At 45.9% G+C, this 20,388-nt stretch overlaps 1 long non-coding RNA gene across 1 annotated transcript in view; it reads right to left on the bottom strand.

The window, feature by feature from the left end:
* Positions 1 to 3,488: 3,488 nt before the first annotated feature.
* Positions 3,489 to 20,388, bottom strand: part of LOC141479832 (uncharacterized) — a 67,340-nt gene continuing 50,440 nt past the window's right edge. The window contains exon 6 of the long non-coding RNA XR_012464056.1: positions 3,489 to 4,578. This is a non-coding gene — a long non-coding RNA (uncharacterized lncRNA). The remainder of the gene's footprint in view (positions 4,579 to 20,388) is intronic.

Here is a 20,388-nt window from a genome sequence, read left to right as displayed (position 1 = left end):
GGCTGGCATGGCTCCTGCGAGCTCTTTCTGAGAGGCTGATATATAGTAATAAAATTAAGGCGTACTGAGTAGATAAAATTATCACCCGGTGACCTTGCCATCACTCAGAGTATAAAAGGGAGGGGAGAGACGGGTGACTGAAATGGTCTTTGTTATTCTGTAGACAAAAAAATACTCTTTCACCTTTTCATTGCCTGGGCAGGATGTGCTGGGCTGAAGGATCCACCGTGTTGAAACTCACAGCGGGAATAAAACTTGTTCTCTTCAGTGCACTGACAGTGAGTATAATCTCATGAGTGAGAGCAGGAGATGGATGAGGCCTTGGAAAATAAGCCTGGACCCAGATGTCCTGATGATCGTTGTCTTATTTGGAGAGAAGAAAGGCTATTCAACACCAGCTGGTGCATTTCACTCTGGCATTCAGCAAGGTGCCTTCCAGTTGATTAAGGGCAGTATAATGATCATGCAGCACTTTTCTTTGGTTGATATATTCAAGTACTCATTGTGGCCAGCAAACATTATGCCACTGCTGGTCCTGGTTGAGTACGGGAAGCCTTTGCTCTCAAAGCCGGTCCTTTTAGGCACATTCACAATGCCCATCACTCATGGATTATCAAGGTTTTAATCCACTATCAAAGCCCTAACAGATGGCTTGCCAACATTAAACCTGTTGATCATGGATCTGCTGGGTATCTGAGGCAGTCGTGCTCATAGAATCATAGAATCACAGAATCATAGAATGGTTCGGTTTGGAAGGGACCTTAAAGATCATGGAGTTCCAACCCCCTGCCATGGGCAGGGACACCTCCCACTAGACCAGGTTGCTCAAAACCCGATCCAGCCTGGCCTTGAACACCTCCAGAGATGGGGCAGCCACAGCTTCTCTGGGCAACCTGTTCCAGTGCCTCACCACCCTCACAGGAAAGAATTTCTTCCTAAGATATAATCTAAATCTCCCCTCTTTCAGTTTAAAACCATAATGACATCCTTTGGGACTGGTGGTGTAGACCTCTACACAGGCTAATATGCCCTGATGCCCTGCTGTGAACGGCTCAAATGGCATGTCTAGCTCTTCAGCTGGGTGGTTTTGGCACCTGACGCAGCTCAAGCAGGGCTGGGGGGACCCTGTGAAGCACAGTGCCTCTTAGACACATATCACCATGGCATCCAAGTGTCAGCGGTGGATGGAAGCTCCCCAGAGATGTTTCCAGATGTGAGTGGGAATTTACAAACCCTTGAAAAGCAGCTAAAATGATGGATGGGCTGAACATGGAAAGGACAGAAAGCAGTTCTGCGTAGGGTCACGTGTCTGTGCACACAAGGTTAGAAAATGTCCTAATCCCCATCTAAGACTGGTTTTAGTCAGGAACTAAAGTCAATTCTCCCAACCTCTGCTTCTGTTCAGCTCAGGGGCTTCTGGAGCCTGGTGCACTTTGTCTTTTGGTAACCAAATGGTCTCTCCTCCGAGCACTTTTCCATCTTCCTTTTGAACTCATAAAAACATCTTGCATCCAAACACCAACCTTTTAGGAAAGACTTCCTAAGGTCCATCACTTCTTTCATGGAGCACCACCTCCTTTTGTCTTGAACCTGGTTTACTTTTTTCCCTATGTAGAATTTGGCAGTATTTGAGTAAAGGTCACCCTGTTCATTGAACCAAACTTTTGCTTTTTAACAAAGGGAAACTACGATTAATTTCTCAAGAGATGAAGGTGGGTGGCCATGCCAGGAATCAGTTTGGTGATGGGAAAGGTGACTCCACACCGTGAGTCCAGGACCAGATGGGGACATCCAGCCAGCAAATGAGGAGCAGCCAGGGATGGGAATGGGGCACGTGGGGGTCCTGGAAGCAAGGCAATGGGTGCACCCGGGGCCCTGGCAGCCAACAGGGAAGGTCAGACACACTGCTTAGGAGTTTTTGGCTCATTTTCCAGTTCCAGGAGGAAGGAGGCTATGGCAGAAAAGTAGGGATTAATCTTCTGGCTCGATCTCAAAGTCCAGTCTGTTCAGCAATTCTGATGCAGACTAGTATTGGATGCTCTCCAGGGTGTAGAAAAATCTGCATTTCTCATCCTAGCACAAGGAGTTAAACACTGGCTTCCAGGAGGCCATTCAAGAGCTTTTTCAACTTTATTCTCATTTGGTTTAGCAATAACAATAGTAACACTGGATATTCTTGATGGCGCCCGCTCCCTTTTGAAAATCCATGGCAATAGGAAAGCGGAACTGGAAATGATTCATGTGGCTAAAATCTGCAGAACAGAGGTGAACTGTTGGCTGAGCCAACACAGGCTCGGATAGATAACTTAAGAGTTTTGTGGGCAGGAAAAACTCTTCAGCTGGGAAACAGAAAGACTCTCCAAAAGGCATTGCCAAACCTTTTTTAACTCCCCGAGCACATAGCTGTGTCTACACCACCCACGTTATTTATTGGCCGAGTGCTTGACAAGCGGTCGCCATGAGGAATACTAATTCAAGGTGGCAGTAAATTTCAGGAAGAGAAGCCATACATTTTTCAATTAATATTATGGAAGAGAAGCCATACATTTTTCAATTAATATTATTTGCAACCTTAGCTTAGACACGGTGACCTGCTTATATGAAGATTTGTACAGCAAATAATTTAGTTTGTCTATACATTTGCTTCAAATATATAAAGGAAATACTTCTGTTTCATTTTCTACTAAATCCGAATGGCATTTTCATAAGGTAATCACACACCTTTATACGCTTGCTTGCTTTCTGATTTCTGTGTCAGCTTTATACGAGGTGGGAAGGGAATAATATCACTTGCTTCGACCCCGCAGCCAGTTTCCAAAGAGAAAATGTATATGTACAGATACCACTTGGTGAGAATAAAGCCAATTAGCTATTAAGCTGGCTACTACTGTTCTGCCAGAAACATTTTTATTACCAAACCAAATGTTTCTGACTCTCAAGTCAGTTGGAGCTGGATTCATTGTTTTTCACAGCTTCCCAAAAGCAAATGCCACAGCAGTCAGGGCTGGAAGCTGCTGGGAGGCAGCGGCTGCCGAAGGATGGCTCCAATTTGGGGAAGCAGGAGATAAATTTGCCAGTCAAATGGCTGGCATTACAGAGACTTTGGAAGTGTGGATCAAAGCCCTGTCCACCCTGCATCACCACCTCGAACTGAGATCATCGTGGAAGAGACTAGTAAGGGCACAGAAAAATCAATCCACAGTACGCTGTAAAAACCTATTGGCCCATGCAAGGACACGTGCGATGTGGCTACTTTCACAAAACTGCAGCTATGCAAAGCAGCAGATTTCTCTGCCTTACGTAACCATTGTATTGGCATTCGCTGCAACCTACTTGCAAGAGCATATTTCGAATTTCCAAAGCATGGCTAAGCTTGCGGGTGCTGCACGACTCAACATCGAGCTGCAGAAGCGATTGCGAGCGGTGTTCTATCATACATGAATATTGGTGCTGCGTAACGACATGAAAAAAAAAACTTTTAAAGGTTTAAATTAAGTGCACTTTAATTAAAATTAATTACTGCAATGACCTCAAACTGCATCCAATCCCAGCTGATGACTGTTTAAAAAATAAGGTGAAAGTTCAAAGAACATCCCTGAGTTTTTTAACCACTGGAGCTGTCCTTTCGCTTGTTTTTACAAGCGGAATTTTGGTTCCTCAGGAAGTCCTCCAAGCTACGTGGTTGCTGATTATGTAAAAATATAAAATTATTTCTTTATTACCCCCTACAATAAAAAAGCCAATTGGCTGCTAAGAAGAGGGCAGATAACATGTAAGGGATTGGGCTTTTGCTGGCTGACACCACGTCACGTCCGCAAACGCCAGCGTTGCGGTGCTTGGCTTTGGGGCATGTCACCTCCTGGTGTCACCAACCTTGTGTCATACACAAGAAGAAGGGGTCAGTGCCTCACACTCAGCCACACTGGGCCACTTCCATGCCCAGGAAGAAACCCAGCAGGCAGGAAGGTGGCTAACGAACATCATTCACAGAATCACAGAATGATATGGGGTTGGAAGGGACCTCTGGAGACCATCTAGTCCAACACCCCTGACAAAGCAGGTCCACCTAGAGCAGGTAATCGTTCCTCTCTATGGTGCTCAAGCTCCTGAGCTCTTCCCTTGGGCCAAGCACCTTCACTGTCCCTTTCTGAAAAAATACAGAAATTGTGTTTCTGGGAGCAAACTGCAGCACTCGGGCTGGATGCGGGTGAGCCGGACTGCAAGTCCCAATTTCTGACCTGGGAAGAAAGGGACATTTTTTCTGCCAGTGTAACTAGTTTGGCTCCACTGAGCTCATCAGAAGGATTTGTGTTTCTATCAGCCATGCATCTGCCTCCCAGCTTCCAGTGTTTACTCCTTCCATGGATGATACAATTAAATAAGGAGTCCAGAAACGTCACTCTGAGGGATCATTTTGATGCGAGGACGGGCAGGGGCAGGGTTACTTGCGTGTGACAAATCAGGCGTGACGTCAACGCTATAGACATGCATCAGGCCTGCCTTCACCCCGCAGCGCGGCGGAGGATGGCAGCGTCGCTGTGCCAACACCACCTCACCGGCATCGCCATAAGAGTGACCCTGAAACGACAGATGGGGATGCAAAGAAAAATAAGGCTGACCTTGCTGAGAGTTAGACGGGTCCCCCGTCTCCAGGGGATATCACACATACCAATCCCAGATGCTGAATTTGATGGCAAATGGAAACTTTACAATTAGACTTGACACAATTTAGTCATCGGTGTAAATTAGCTTCATTTTCTTTATCTAGAAAACATCAGGCTGATGCAAGTCCTGTAATTTTGCCACTTAGAGCTGCTTTCTGGTTACCGTAGCTGAGGGGGGACACCCTCCGTTATGCTGCTTCTGAATTTTCCTGCTCTTTTTTCTTGTACAACATTGTGCCGGCTGCCAGTGTTTAATGAGTTACAAGAAACTGAAAGGGTAAGCTTTTCCCATGAGAACTGAACCAAAACAAGTCCGAGGATCACTTAGGAATTTTATGAAATACACGTGAGGGCAGCAGGACTCCCGAAACACCTGTGTGGCAGTGTTTCATTAAGTTTTAGAACTAAAACCAGCCGCTCCACCCAGTCACCTTCAGGCTGCTCTCGTGAAGACTTCCATCCATGCGCAAAGCCACACTTTGAAACCAATCTTTGGTGGAGCATGTGGCAGAGGGCTGGACAACAGGGCTCAGCAGGAGCCCACTTGGCAGGTCTTCCCCCTGTTCTGAAGTGTCTTAGGATGAATTTAACGCAGTGAGGAGCTCCATGAGATACTCAGCCTGACTACAGGCTGAGGGCAAATCATCATCTTTGGTTGAGATCGGGTCCTGTGTAGACTTAACATGCCGCTGCTGTGGAACACAGGACCCAGGGACAGGAGGGCAGTGGGGCTGCCGTTCTTGGTGGCAGACGACGCTGGATTAAAGTAGTGGTGAAACCAATAAGAAGACCACCGAGAACCTGCCTTTCTTGTTCCTAGACAAGAACTTCAGGATGAAAGGCTAAAACCTACCCCATCGATGACAAACAGATACCCCATGGTGTAACACGCCACTCGGTGCCCTCGCCACAAGCGCTTTGCTGGTTGTCTCTGTCCCGGTGCCTCTGGACCCTCAAATGCCTCCCCATGTCTCAGGGTGGTGATCGAGCAGATGTGGTGCCAGACTCTTGCAAGGAGCTACAAGGACAAGAAAAACGCTCTCCCACCGGTGGAGCAATGCTGGCAGAACAGCCCCCGATGCATGCACAACACACAGCAGCAGCAGAGTCTTTTCACTACATTGATTGGGGGGATTTAGCTCTCCAGGAAGATTAGTTTTATCGTTATAGGCACTCTCTCCACAGCAGCCTTTGCTGACAAAATCCTACCAACAAAAACATCTTTACAGCAGCCTTCAGTCACTCCTGGGTCCCTGTCTTAAGATGTGGATGCAAATGTACTGTTTGTATTAACTGAAGGAACCTGATCTTTCTCCTCCTGGCGGCATTAGGCAGCTCCTCACACATCCTTCTTATTCATATTAATTTCTCCTCAGCTTTAAATATGTTTTCCCAGCTGCTAAGCCAAGCCCTACTCACATTTATGACAATACAGATTTTAAATCTGTATCAATCAACACGAGCAAATTCAGATACTCATCCTGAAAGCAGAATTTAAGCCATGAACACAGAAGCAAGTGGACTTGTTTGTCACCGCTGCGGTTATTAGTAATGCTGTGGTTGCTTGAAAAATACAAGATTCTTTTAAGTAAATTCTTTTGGCATTTGCTAAGAAGCGTGTTACTGTAGACAGCACATTTTCAACAACTACAACCATGTATTCTCAGTAATGGCTGTAACAGTGAAACTGTTTTTCATGTTTTAACTGACGTGATAATTGGTTTGAACACTGCAAAGTACGGGACATAAGAAAATGCTGCTGTTATATTCTAAAAAAGCGCTTCTTACTGTTTCCACAACACAAGGGAAAGTCATAATCAATGTAATTTGCAAAGATGTTATTACATTAGTTGTGCCCACAAATCAAACAACTGGTTGAAAGTGTTCTCGATATCTATCACACATTTTGTGCTATAAAAGCAGAACTTCTGTAGCTGCCGGTTAAAAAAAACCCCTCTTAATCACCTTCTGTAGTGGCACTCGGTAATAAAACCAGAGGAAGGAGTTGGATTTGATTCCCTCTGAGAAAGGTGAGCAAGGAGAATGATGACAAAATTGATTTTTTTTTTTTTTTTCCCCAAAAATAAACCGCCACTTGGAGGAGACAGGATTGGAGTAGGAGCATCACAATGTTTAATTTGACACTGGGATTTATAACAATCTTGACGGTAATGTGAAGACTTTAAGCAAAGGAACCAGTTTCATCCGTGCTGTACCTCCAGAGGTGCAAGGAAGCCACTGAGCTACTTCACGGAAGGAATGAAGCCCACCGTTCTGTCTTCCTCCCCCCCGCCAAGAGTTACATCTTGCAGACTTTGAGCTGGATGGATCTGTCCCTGCGTTTTGCGCAGATAAGGCAAGGCCTTCAGCTGGCACAAACACGGCAGTGCTGCCAACTTCCACCCGTTCAGCTTGGGTGTTTTGCGTACAGCTCACTCTTCCCAGCACACGCTTCCAGGTGCCACCCTCATTCCCGTTTTGTTTTTGAGGTTGGTTTTATACAGGTATTTTTCCTTCCAACAGTAACTTCCTCCCCTTAATACTGAAGCTGGAGCTCACAAGCTTCTCCAGCAGTCGGTGGCTGCAGACTGTAGCTCAGATCCCAGCTGGTGAGGGGTGGCAAGCACAGATGGCACTGCCAGCCTGCTGCCAGCTTTGTGTATTTCCCCCCCCAAACCCTCAAATGACAAGGATAGGACTAACCAGAAACCACCTCTCTTGTAGTGGGAGGGTGGAAGAACGAGGCACTTCAACTTGACAGCAGTGGTAAGGAAAGCTGGGGCAGAGCCACATCCTCATCTTGTGTCTAGATGAGTCTTTGGAGAGCTGTCCCAGGCCATTTCTTTAGGAAGAAATTCTTTCCTGTGAGGGTGGTGAGGCACTGGAAGAGGTTGCCCAGAGAAGCTGTGGCTGCCCCATCCCTGGAGGTGTTCAAGGCCAGGCTGGATGGGGCTTTGAGCAACCTGGTCTGGTGGGAGGTGTCCCTGCCCATGGCAGGGGGGTTGGAACTCCATGATCTTTAAGGTCCCTTCCAACCCAAACCACTCCGTGATTCTACGTGCAACCACTGTTCTTTTACAACAAACAACCGCATTTCCAGCAGTTGCAGGGAAGGAGCCAGCGTGGGAATCCCACCTGGCCAGAAGCTCTTTGCTGCTACAAGCACAGATGAAACACACAGTAGCTGAAGGGAGGAAAGTGGTTTAAGGTTTAGCGAGGCACTAAATGCACCAGAAAAAGAGAAACAAAATGCCTTAATTGTGGAAAAAAAGTAATGTTAGGGGTTGCTTCAGGGGTCTTTTTTTTCCCACCATCCATTTCCTAGAAAGGTAAGGCAGAGACATGGAACTGGGATGCAGATTCCTGTGCTTTACCTGCCCGCACAGCAGTAAAACTACTGTTCTGCTTTCCCCACTAACTGAGACAAAGTTTGTAAGAAGAGATTATATCTTTTATTAAAGCAACCGCCCACACGGGAAGAAAATTATCCATCGCTTGGGGTGCACAAGCCCGTTTCCTGGTCATGAGGAGAACTTCAGAGTGAGATACTTGAAGGACACCCATAAACACAAACCAGCTGCATTTAGCAGCAGGACAGTCGTGCCCAGGCTGAAGTTTCCACACAAGGGACGTGCCTGTCTGCCCTTTGCTGTCACTCCAGCTCACAAAACCACTATTTGAGACCATGATTTTTAATAACACGCTGCTCTCTGAGGCAATCTGACCACACGTTATCAATTACTGCTACAAAGGGAAAGGGACCTCTGAGGTTTTGGGCATTTAGGAAAAGGCAGCTTTGTCCCAGCTCCTCAATTAACTGCCCTAAAAGAAGAAACAGAATGTGCTAATAATATATCCAAACTCGAGATGCCAGACCTGGTAACTTTCTGTGCAGATACCCTAGTTGGATCCTCGGGAGATAGCAACTGGCCCACTTCATGAGTGCAAGCAGCACATGTTGGGAAAGGACTCCAGAGGCTTCGTCAATGTTCTTTGTTTTACTCACACAGGAAAATACTATTATTAGTAGGTCTCTTAAATGTCTGAAAATGCACTGTGCCTCATTCCTGAGACACTAAACGCAAAATTTAAATGATTCTGATGTTCTGCTTGTTCAAGTATTTCAGAAATCAAGCACCTTATGCTCTTGATACTGCACATAGACTATTCACAACAATCTGACGAAAACCACATCACTGACAGAAACTCTTCATCCATTTCTTTGAGCTTGTAAAGCTGCAGGAATGTTTTCTTAGTGCAAGAGAAGCGTGGCTGGAGAGGCAGAGGATGTGGCCTCTGTGATCTTTCCTTGAGCCACTGTTTATCTGTGTGACAGTGGATGTTGATATACAAAGATAACCTCAGCGGAGTGATTTTCATAGGAAACATTTCGATGTCTGCATATTTTACCTCTACCTCTGTGACATCTACATTCAAACAGGGTAATTAGTGCACTGAGTGAATTGTACGCTTTTATCCCTGTACCCAGCACCAAACGGGTGTCAATAGCAAAGGGTTTAGAGGCACGTACTCCAAGCCCAAAAACGGGCAAGTCCTGTCCAAAAGCAGCTTTCTTCTAAATCCTGACTAGCAGCAGTTGCCTCACCATCTAGTTTACAGCTCATCTGATGTAACTGGGAATATTCTCATTGTTCCCATAAGCGATCTAACATCTGCTCAGCTCCTGCGTGCACAAAGTCTTGTTGTGGTGACTGCTGCAGCCTTTGGTGCAGAAATATCTCCTTCACCAACTTACATCTGCGCCCTCCAGTGCTCCATGGGACACCTGGTCATGGAGATGGGTAAATGAATGGAGTCAGAGAGTGCTTTTGGTTCAGGTATTGTTCTGGGCAGAGCACAGAGTCATAGAGTGGTTTGGGTTGGAAGGGATCTTAAAGATTATCTAGTTCCAAACCCCCTGCCATGGGCAGGAACACCTCCCACTAGACCACGTTGCTCAAAGCCCCAAACAGCCTGGCCTTGAACACCTCCAGGGATGGGGCAGCCACAGCTTCTCTGGGCAACCTGTTCCAGTGTCTCACCACCCTCACAGGAAAGAATTTCTTCCATGTGTACGCAAGGTATTGTGTGCCACAGTCTTTATCTAAAAGACTGTGTGGCTCTTGGCATCTCCCATGGGTACAGGGCCATGGCAGGAGCAGGCACTGGGGGGCCACACTGAGGGAGGTGAAGGAGCGAAGGAACTTGACCTGCCTCTTATATTTGTGAAGCAAATGTTCTTTGCTTGACACGAAATTGAAAGTGAAGCCTATTTCTCTTTCTGTTGCTGTGACAGGCACAGGCAAACACAGTTAAAGCACAGAGTGAAATATTCAGAAGGCAGTAGGGGATACAGATATTCACCTTGCATGAATATCAGTGAATATATTGTGAAAGCAAACAGTGCCACTCCACTCTGCCTGCAAGGATGGGACTGCTGAGACATCTAGGAAAGCATTATCTACTCCCCAGCAATAAAAAGCATTTTGTTTCACTTTATTTTTAGCTCGGTTCCTCGTCTTCCTCCCCACATCTGAGCCCTTCAGCTCAAGGCAAAGGTCCAAGAACAATAGAGTTTCGAGCCAAGGACTAAGCTCACAATCGGAAAACCAGAGCCTAGATATGACAGGCTGCTCTATTTACTAACACAGAGCACATAAAACCAAACCAAACCAAAATAACCTACTTCAATATTTTTGCTTCATACTGCAAGGAAAGCAAGTCTCCCTTGCACTCAGCTCTGATGCGCTGCCATCAGGAATACCCTGAGAAGTTGGGCGAAATTTATATAAAACACTGAAACCCTTGTGTGTGTGTTCTTGCTATAAATTTGAACCTCAAATGGGAATGTGATTTGAATTTAAACACTTAAAGCTGTGGCCTTAACAGTAGGCACTTTTGTATATTCATCCTCCTGCCACTGTCCTCAGTCTCCCATGGTCTTGAATGACGTGTTGTTTTTAGACAATTAGCTTCTTGTCTGCAGAAGAGCAGTTTGGCCCTGTCCCTTCCATTGTCTGTTATGTCCAGCAAGGAAAAGGGGGGGGGGAGATGGGGGGAAAAAAAAAAAAAAAAGAGAAAGACAGATTTCAATCAAAAGCAGTACATTGATAAGGGATTAATAACAGCCTGCCTTGTGATCAGATGAAATCTCACAAATGGCCTGAATGCCTTATATTTGATTAGCAAAAGTGATGACTCCTAGGTATGGCACGTAGAGCTGACTGCCTGCATCACTTCGAGCGGCAGCAGCTCCCAGTGGTACCTGTTGCTGGTGGGTTTGCACTCCAGTGGATCCTGTTACAGCCAACTCATTTTAGGGACAGGAATTTGTCGAGCTAATGGAGTGAGAGGAGCATGGTGTTTAACAGGCCCAATTAATGCTGAAGACACAAACAGCTCTTTCCTAAATGCACGCAACAGAACCGGTGATAGAGAGATAAACAGGAAAAAGCAGGTGGTCTGGCGAGCACGGTGTTCTTGGGCTTTATTTTAAGTCTTCCAGTAGTTTTTAATGCTTGAAGTTTTAGGGACCAGATACCCCACTAGTGTGAAGGGCCCAAGCAATGCCAGAAGGAGCAGAGAACAGCAAATATGGGGCAGATGGGCACTGTGGGGGGAACACAGCAGGTTGGGTGCAGGCTTGGGGGCATGCAAAGTCCCTTGCTCACCTTGCTGCTTCTCAGGGTACCCAAACTATCCCCCATTTGAGCTGAAGGCAGCAGAAGCACCACCAGGCATGAGGAAGGTGCTTTCACTATGGGAGCAAGGCCCAGAGACTTCGAAAAGAATAAATTGCCATGAATGCTCATGCCATCCATCAGGATGGATCCACCTACGTCTCTAGGGATGTATGATTCACTCCATGAATCAACTTCATAGCAATCCCATTCCCACTGCTGCAGATGACAGTGCTGTACCTGAAAGTCACTCATCCTTTATCCTACTCTTCACAGAGTTAATTCAGCGCTTCACTTACTGTCACTGTGCACTTTTAAGTTTCTTTTCATTCATATTTTTACAACCGCACGTATATTTGATCTGGGCTAGTGCCAGGGAGCCACCAAAGGGAAGAAACGCTTGTTAGGTATATTTGCCATCTTTAATGTCCCATTACATCCGGGGGAAGGGACAAAGGGGTATCTCTCTATGTCACTTTAGGTTGCCATGATGAAACATATAGAGGTGCTGTGTAGATATCACAGGTAAATATGGGCTCCTTACATTCCTTGAGAAATAAAACAACCAGCTAGAAGTCAGGGGCGATGACAGCTACCTTGGGCTTTCTGTTGGCTCCTCCTCAGCCTCTAATGTTTTGCTGGGAGGAATAACTGTGTCCAGTTCTGGGCCCTCCAGTTCAAGAAGGACAGGGAACTGCTGAAGAGAGTCCAGCAGAGGCTATGGAGATGATCAAGCAAATGGAGCACCTCTCTGATAAGGAAAGGCTGAGAGACCTGGGTCTGTTTAGCCTGGAGAAGAGGAGACTGAGAGGGGACCTCATCAGTGCTTACAAATAACCAAAGGGCCGGTGTCAAGAGGATGGGGCCAGGCTCTTCTCGGTGGTGCCTGGTGACAGGACAAGGGGCAGCAGACACAAGCTGGAACCCAGGAAATTCTGTCTGAAAATGCAGAAAAACTTCTTTCCTTTGAGGGTGCCAGAGCCCTGGAAGAGGCTGCCCAGAGAGGTGGTGGAATCTCCTTCTCTGGAGACATTCAAAACCCGCCTGGATGCGTTCCTGTCCAGCCTGGTCTGGGTCACCCTGCTTTGGCAGGGGGGTTGGAGTAGCTGATCTCTGAAGGTCCCCTCCAACCCCTACAGTTCTGTGTAATAACAGCTCTTGCCAACCCCTGTCCCTGTCAGGACACTTCTTACTGACAAGCCTGTCTGTCACCGCTTTCCTTAGATGGAGACAGTCCAGTCCCAAAGTCCTCTCCGCAGCTGAAACGGGGTCTCTTCCAGCTACCCCCCTAAGGCACACCTCTTAAAATTTGCAGGCAGAAAAACCGTACCCCACAGAGAGCCCGGTGCTTCCATAAGGCATTGCAGATACTGTGTGCGCACAGACTGATGTTAAGTGTGTGTCCTGGTCAAGCCAGCCCCACCACACACACAACAAAGAGGCACTCTTGTTTGCACAGGAGTCAGGATTTCCAGGAATCTGGCAGATTACCGGGAAAAACTGGAGGGTGCACCAATACTGGTACAAGTGATAATCCAAAGCATCTGAGGCGGCTGAAAGAGGGCTGATGCTTCAGGAGCGGTACGTTAGGCGCAGAGGAACACACAAACCGAATAAAACCAAAACCAGTGCAAGCTCAGGGAGTGCTAGTAGAAATATAAACGTCCTAAATGCAGGGCCATGCTGTCCCTGGTAATTCACAGGATTGAAAGATGTCGAGCAGGGCAGCCATTAGCACACAGCTGGTTTTCTCTCATCTTAGTCCCCCCACCAAAGTAAGACCCTCTGCACCAATTAAAACTTCCCACTGGTTTCAGTCTGTCCCCCCAAACCCATCTAAACACTCCTTTTGTCACTTCTGTTGCAATAAGTTTCCACTGGCCCTCCCAGTCCTTTCCCGTCAGAGCAGAGAAAGTCCCATCCCCTGCCTAATTCAGCCCTGCCACCATTTATTCATTTATTCATCTATTCACCATGCAGCCAGGACCCATCTCAGCCACACACAGAAATGCCCATGGATAGATAGGTACAGATGACTTAGTGGTCGACACAGCAATTTTCAGAGCAACAGTTTCAAACCCTGGCAGGAGTAATATGTCCAGATTTCCCAATACGTCCTACAGTGACACCCATTTTCTGTTTAAACATCTTCTTCTACTTCATTTTCCAGAGGGAGGAGGTGAACTAACACGTTTGATTCTTCCATCAGGTTGAATTTGTTAAATACCAAGTTAAATACAATGCAAAGGATTTAAGAGGCTCATGAGAATAACTGCACAAGTGTGAGTTTGTCAACCTCTCATTTGCAGTTGTCCCACAGCCAGCAAGTAATCCAGACACGCAACACCTTGTCCGAGTCCATCCAAAGGACCCGCCATCATCACCACGCTTTGAACATTTCAGTTTTTGCTGGATGATTTGGCCGCCCACAACACCAAACTGCACATTGTATTATGGAATATGATAGTCTATATTTCACCTATAGTGTTTGTTAAGCTCAGGAAGTCACAAAGCAATGCTGACCATTTCTTAAGTGGAAGCAGAGTCACATTTTCCACCCCACATCACGTGTGCACGAATCATCATAGAATCACAGAATCATAGAATGGTTTGGGTTGGAAGGGACCTTAAAGATCATTGAATTCCAAGCCCCTTCCCATGGGCAGGGACACCTCCCACCAGACCAGGTTGCTCAAAGCCCCATCCAGTCTGGCCTTGAACACCTCCAGGGATGGGGCAGCCACAGCTTCTCTGGGCAACCTGTTCCAGTGCCTCACCTTAGCGGCAGCTCATCTTTTGAACGAGGAGAAATGGGGATATCTTGGCAACATGGCTCCAGCCCACGAAGACCCTGATGGGACTTTTTAAGCACAACATCGCAGATGTTTTAACCAAGCTCCTGTTCACCATCTGCTCCAAGCTGACACCACCAGTTTTCCTTTTGAAAGGTCAACCCCAGCGTCGGCAGGAAGACCAAACACCGCTTTCACTTGCTTACCTACAGCCACGCCGTACTTGGTTACGCCAGGATATGGACACAGCAGCCACAACAGGCTGGCTCCTCATTATGGTAATCAGCCATCTGCCAGAAGGCAGAGCCGGCAGCGAGAACAAGTGGAGCTGAGCCAAGGCAGTCTCATGAAACAGCAGGAAATAAAGGGACGAGCCCTTGTCCGGCAGGAAGGGGCACAGCTTCGTGCCACGCTCTCAATGTTAGACTCATCTCTTCGAAGGTATGTTATCTGCTGGGCTCGTACAAATATATCCGTCATGGTGATCATTCCATATGGGAAAGAGAGATGCCGTTTTCTAAGTATGCATTAATCACACTACGTTATGGGAGACAGTAAACACCTTGTGTTATATATAATCCAGTACTGCAAAATGAGACACATTCATGCCTTCAGACCATATCACAGTATTTATCCTGACACTAACTCACCCTCTCACATGAGGTGTTTTAACTATATCTGTACAAATATACCCATTTCATAGTATGATAGTGTACACTGGCAGCATGTCCTACTATTAAGGCTAATTCCAACCTCATCTATAACCATTCACTTCACTGGTTCCTAAGCATTGACAAAACAGGCAGCAGCTTTTTAATATTTAACCTCTTTTTAGAAGCAGGGGGGTTTGGGTGGTGGGGTTTTTTTTGTTTGGTTGGTTGTTTTTTTTAAATTTCATAGCAGAAGCTTTAAAACTTTAAGGCGGCTGAAGAAACATTGCTATATATGTGGAATAAGTGTGCTTTAAGCAATAGATTCTGCTCACTGTAGGATATGCAATATGATTTAGTCTTGATATCATGACTTACTATACTTTTATATAGTTCGCATTATTTAAAATAACAGGAACAGAAAGATAAAAGCAGCCCAGAGAGAATAGTTAGGCATGAACTCCGTAGGACTCAGTACAAGGGAATTTGGGCTAACAGAGATCCCGGAGATGGGGCACAGAGAGAGTTTCAGGTGAGAGGTGCCTGGGGTAACAGTCACTGGATGCTCCTGCAAGAGCCACCACCATCCAGCCCTTGCTGTCCCACTCCCCACAACAAGCTTCAGCTGCCCGATAGCCTCAGCACTGCTGGTTCCGCAGCTGAGAAGGCAACAGCTCGACAGATTTCATATTGCCTTTCACTTACAACTTTTATGAAGTTTTTCAAGAGCCTTTGCAGTTCAGCCAAGAAGTGAACAGGGACTGCCCAGAGGAAGCTCAGACACCTCAGCATCTTTATTAATCTGTCAACGGTGAACAGATCTTCAGAGCACACAACTCCTTCCCAAACCAAGCCAGCCAGCAACTCCCACCACCATGCATTTTCTTCTGCTCTTCCAAAGCATTTTGCTCATCGATAAATTCTGAAATAATTTGTATATCTTAAAGGAGACATATATCTGGGCTTCAGGAGAAATGACAGTGGGAATGATTGGAAGAAGTCTAAGGAAACTAAAGATACCAGTGTGAGGATCCTCACTTACTTCAAGGGAAAGAAAACTGAAGCCTTCCAAAGTTCGGAAGATGAGACAGTTTGCACATACCTACGTCTGCAGTGGGGACCTTGGGTAGAAGACAGCATAGAATTATGTCTCTGTTATTCTCATGACATTTACTATTGCTCAGGTTATTTCTCATGGGCTGAGGCTGTTGTGGAGCTTTTCATGCAAAGAGAAGGCTGCAAAATCTCAAGACAAGGATACCTACTCAGATATTTCAAGATGTTCCTCTACTTCTGTGTTTGAGGTTATTGGTATAGCCTGCCACTGTCATCTTTTGCAAGATCCTGATAATTTTTAAGGTATTGGACTAGGGTAGCCTTATATTGTCCTTTTATATTTCAGTATCTAAGGAGCAGAGAGATCATCTCTACATCCACAGAGGTTTTGTTTTGGCATATAACTCCCTTCAAAGTAGAGTGGAGGATTAAGGCTACTATAAGCTAAGAGTTACCAAAGCAGATCTGTCTAAATAAACTTCAAGAAACAAACCAAGCCCAAGAGAAAACAATGCCCAGTCACGCAGTCAATAATGGGTTTGTGCCTACATTTTTCCCAGCTCTGGAATTGGTTGGGGATTTACTAGCTCACTTTGGGAGATGGACTACACAACTGAAATGAAGCAGTAATGGAGCATTAACAGAATTAGTGCACTGAAAGTGCTTTGTAGGCTGGAGTTCGGCATTTTCATCCGGGATGATGGGATCACTTTCCTACAGTAATTAGTGGAGCAGCTGACATTAACTCCATAAGCGACCTGCTTGTTGCCACCACTGTGAATCAAAATTAGATTAGCAGCCCCCCTACAGGTGTGGCGTGTAGTATGGAGGTTAAAAGCACACAAAATGCTTTGCCGATTCAAAATGAACCAAACTGCATCAGGAGGATTACAGAGCATTTGGATCAGCCGCACGCAGCGAGGATTTGGGAGAGATCATACAGCCCCAGGGAAGGGAGGTGAGGTGTTGATACAACAGAGTTCTTGCTAAGTATGGAAATATTTATTCCCAATTCCTCATGAAATTTACAGTGGTCACAGGTTGCACATATGTGCTGTGTTCAAAAGCAACAGATTAAAAAAAACCAAAAGAGATTGACTTGAATAAATCAAAAAGCAAAACCTTCCAGCACAGGGGTGTGTGTGTGCGCTATAAAAACATAGTTAGGGAGAATACTAGAAGAACTGACATCTCTCACAATTATATTACGCATCTTGCAGTGTTTGGTGGTTTGAAGTGATGATCCAAAAAGTCCAATTTTCACCTAAAAGGTAAGTTTTTAGCCCTCGTGGCTGCAGAACAAAGCTTCTAGCACACAGATCTCAAACTGTTTCTCTGAATTCAGATTTCTCAGATGGCTTCTGGATAACTTCGGACACGCAAAAGATACACTGCCATAGGGAAGAAAAGAATTTGCTGAGATTTTCTAATAACAGGAAAAAATGAGCAATAGGCCAGTTGAAGACTGAATTAAGCCATGTTAAATTGTGCCCAGCATATCAAGCTGTTCAAAATGCATATATAAATTAATACAGTTATTGGAAGTAAACGGTGAGAGTCCAGAGAAGATGGGCACCATGACAGCCAACAGCACCTCGAGTACTGCGTGGAAACTACTTATTGATCAGTGTTAACCACTGGGAGCCCATCCCTGTAACTTTATAGAGCACAAGATATGTTGGACTGGTGGAGTACCTTCTATGACAGCTTATTCTAAGAAAGGTTGTTTTGTCTTGAGTTTCTGAACAGCAATGTAGGAATATTGCAGCAAAAAGTGTGCTTGAGGTACCAAGACTGTCCCTCCTTCCCCAGACCGACCAGACCCATAAATGGCATTGTTTAAAGTAACCACGATCACTACTGTTACCAGTTGTATTGGGTTTGCACAGCAAGGTTTTGGTAACGTGGGGGCTACAAGGGTGGTTTCTCCAAGAAGTTGCTAGAAGCATACCCCACCCAACAGAGCCAACGCCAGCTGGCTCCAAGATGGACCAGCTGCTGGCCAAGGCCAGGCCCATCAGCCACAGTGGTAGCACCTCTATGATAACATATTTAAGAAGAGAAAAAAAAACAACCTGGGTGGCAGCAGCCAGAAGAGAGGAGTAAGAATATGCGAGAGCAACAGCCCTGCAGACACCGAGGTCAGTGAAGAAGGAGGGGTAGAAGGTGCTCCAGGCACGGGAGCAGAGATTCCCCTGCAGCCCGTGGTGAAGACCATGGTGAGGCAGGCTGTACCCTGCAGCCCATAGAGGTTAATGGTGGAGCAGATATCCATCTGCAGCATGTGGAGGACCCCACACCAGAGTAGGGAGGAGGTAGAGAAAATTGTGAGTAAAGTTGAACCCAGGAAGAAGGGAGGGGTGAAGGGAAGGTGTTTTAAGATTTAGTTTTTATTTCTCATTACCCTACTCCAATAGGATTTGTAATACATTAAATTAATTTTCCCCAAGTCAAGTCTGTTTTGCCCGTGAAAGCAACTGGCGAGCAATCTCTCCCTCTCCTTATCTTGATCCACAAGCTTTTCATTATATTTTCTCTCCCCTGTCCAGTTGAGCAGCTTTGGTGGGCACCTGGAGTCCAGCCAGGGTCAGCCCACCACACCAATCTACCTTTAAGATGGAAGAAGCGCAGCAAACACCTTAGGTCTGTAAGAAAAAGTCCTGGTAAAAGTTTTGCTGCTGACCTACAGCCAGTGCATCCTTTTAATTCCTCAAAAGTCTGTTTAAGCTTTGCGCTTAATCCTAAGCAGACAGGAAATGGTTAGCCAAACCTGCCTGACAGACAACAGATAATATCCTGATTTTCTTAATGAAAACAGCTGAAGCACAGCCAGGATTGTTAATAGCAATAGGTATCGTATACAGAGATACTGTCTCACCCCACAGCAGTAAGTAACAGCTATGTGCATACTGAAAGAATATATGGTTTTTTGTGTTCATTAAGAGTTAACACTGCCGCCGACAACAAAAAGGCAAATAGCACTGGGTTGCCTGGCTGTCAGCCACCGCGCAGGGTTTGTCACAGGAGCAAGTCAATGACGGCATTCTGCCACCAATTCAGGTCAGGGAAGGAGACCTTTAGGTCTCGTCTTTCAGTACGTGTTCTATTGCCAGAGAGGACAAGCAGGACACACGAGGCAGTGCCGAGTTTAAAATACTACCTACCACTGTCTTGCAGTGCCTGCATTTGCTCGAGCAGAGATTTTGGGGGCCCCTGTACATTGCAGGCCAGTTGACAGCACTATCAGTGGTCTGGAAATGTAACCCAACCTGGGTCCCTTCCAGTTCTCACTCTCTCTTTTTTTTTTTTCCCTCTTCTTTAAACACATGCAAAACTTTCACCCTGGAGCCTTTAGTCAGCGAGCGGCGGAAGGAAGAGACCGACTCAGTTTCTAGGTAACGGTGCTATTGAAATCAAGCCCAGCGCCGGGGCTGGCCCATTTGGGAACTCCGTCGAGACAAGCAGTAATGAACAGAGCCAAGAAGCCGCTGGTACACGCTGCTGTCACCAGCTGTACACCCCCCTCTTTTACGCCCAAGTCCTGCTGCTGGTTTACCAAAGGGCAGAGTCTGCCTTAGGAGGCTCGAGGAACAGGGTTATTCACCAGAGGCCAAATGCCAGGCTTGAATATTAATTACAGTTATTCTAGCTATGCCTTTGGCCTTGGATTCTCCGTCGTGTTATGTTTCCCCTGCTCTGCAGGATGAAAGACACCACCCCCCCCAAAAAACAGGAAAAGAAAGAGCGAAGCCACATTTCACTCTGCACAGCTTTCAACATTCTCCAGACCCTCTACCTTGATGCAGCTACCTTTAGCATAAAAATCTTTTAAAGATTAAAACAAAAAAAAAAAAGAGTACCATACAGTCTCCAGGCAAAACCACTGCAAAGTAGCATGGATCTGGAATTCCTGTAATCCTTGAGGAGCCAATCATCACCTGGTAATGGTTCCTCTCACTTTTAGATAGCCAGAAATGACACACTTCCCTAGCACACTTCCTACAAAGTAAGGTATGGCTGTGATTGCCACCTATATGACATACGATTGTAAATAAATGAGAGTGAAGGCTAAGAAACTCTTAAGGGGACCATAAATTGACCTGGTAAGAGATTCTCCACCACACAAAAAATAAGACAAAGTGCGGGAAAGCAGGAGATTTGAGTTTGCTTTTAACCAAGAAGAGAAGACATCTGCTTATTTCTTGGGAGGCAAGACCAGACCAGTTGATATGGCGGCTGCACTACCAGTTGCTTGTCAGCAACATCTTCGTCTAACACTAGTCACAGACAAAACCAGGGAATTTTAAGACCGCTTGTTCTAAGGGCTGAAGCAAATGATTTCAACCAGACTGCCTGTATCTGAAAATAGCTGCTAGACCTCCCCAATACTGTGTCTCAGGAAACAAGTAATCAGAAGCGCTAATACTTTTAAAAATAGTATTATTATTATCATTCATATCCCGACACTAGTGTATAATACTGGCACGTTCAGATAAAATCACTGCTTGTGTTGAGTTAAAACACCTCAGTTTGGTAATTTTGAGCT

Source organism: Numenius arquata, chromosome 2 (genome assembly GCF_964106895.1).
Source record: "Numenius arquata chromosome 2, bNumArq3.hap1.1, whole genome shotgun sequence".
NCBI lineage: Eukaryota > Metazoa > Chordata > Aves > Charadriiformes > Scolopacidae > Numenius > Numenius arquata.
The sequence above is the reverse complement of the archived record's forward strand: the minus strand, read 5'-3'. Positions and strand labels throughout refer to the sequence as shown.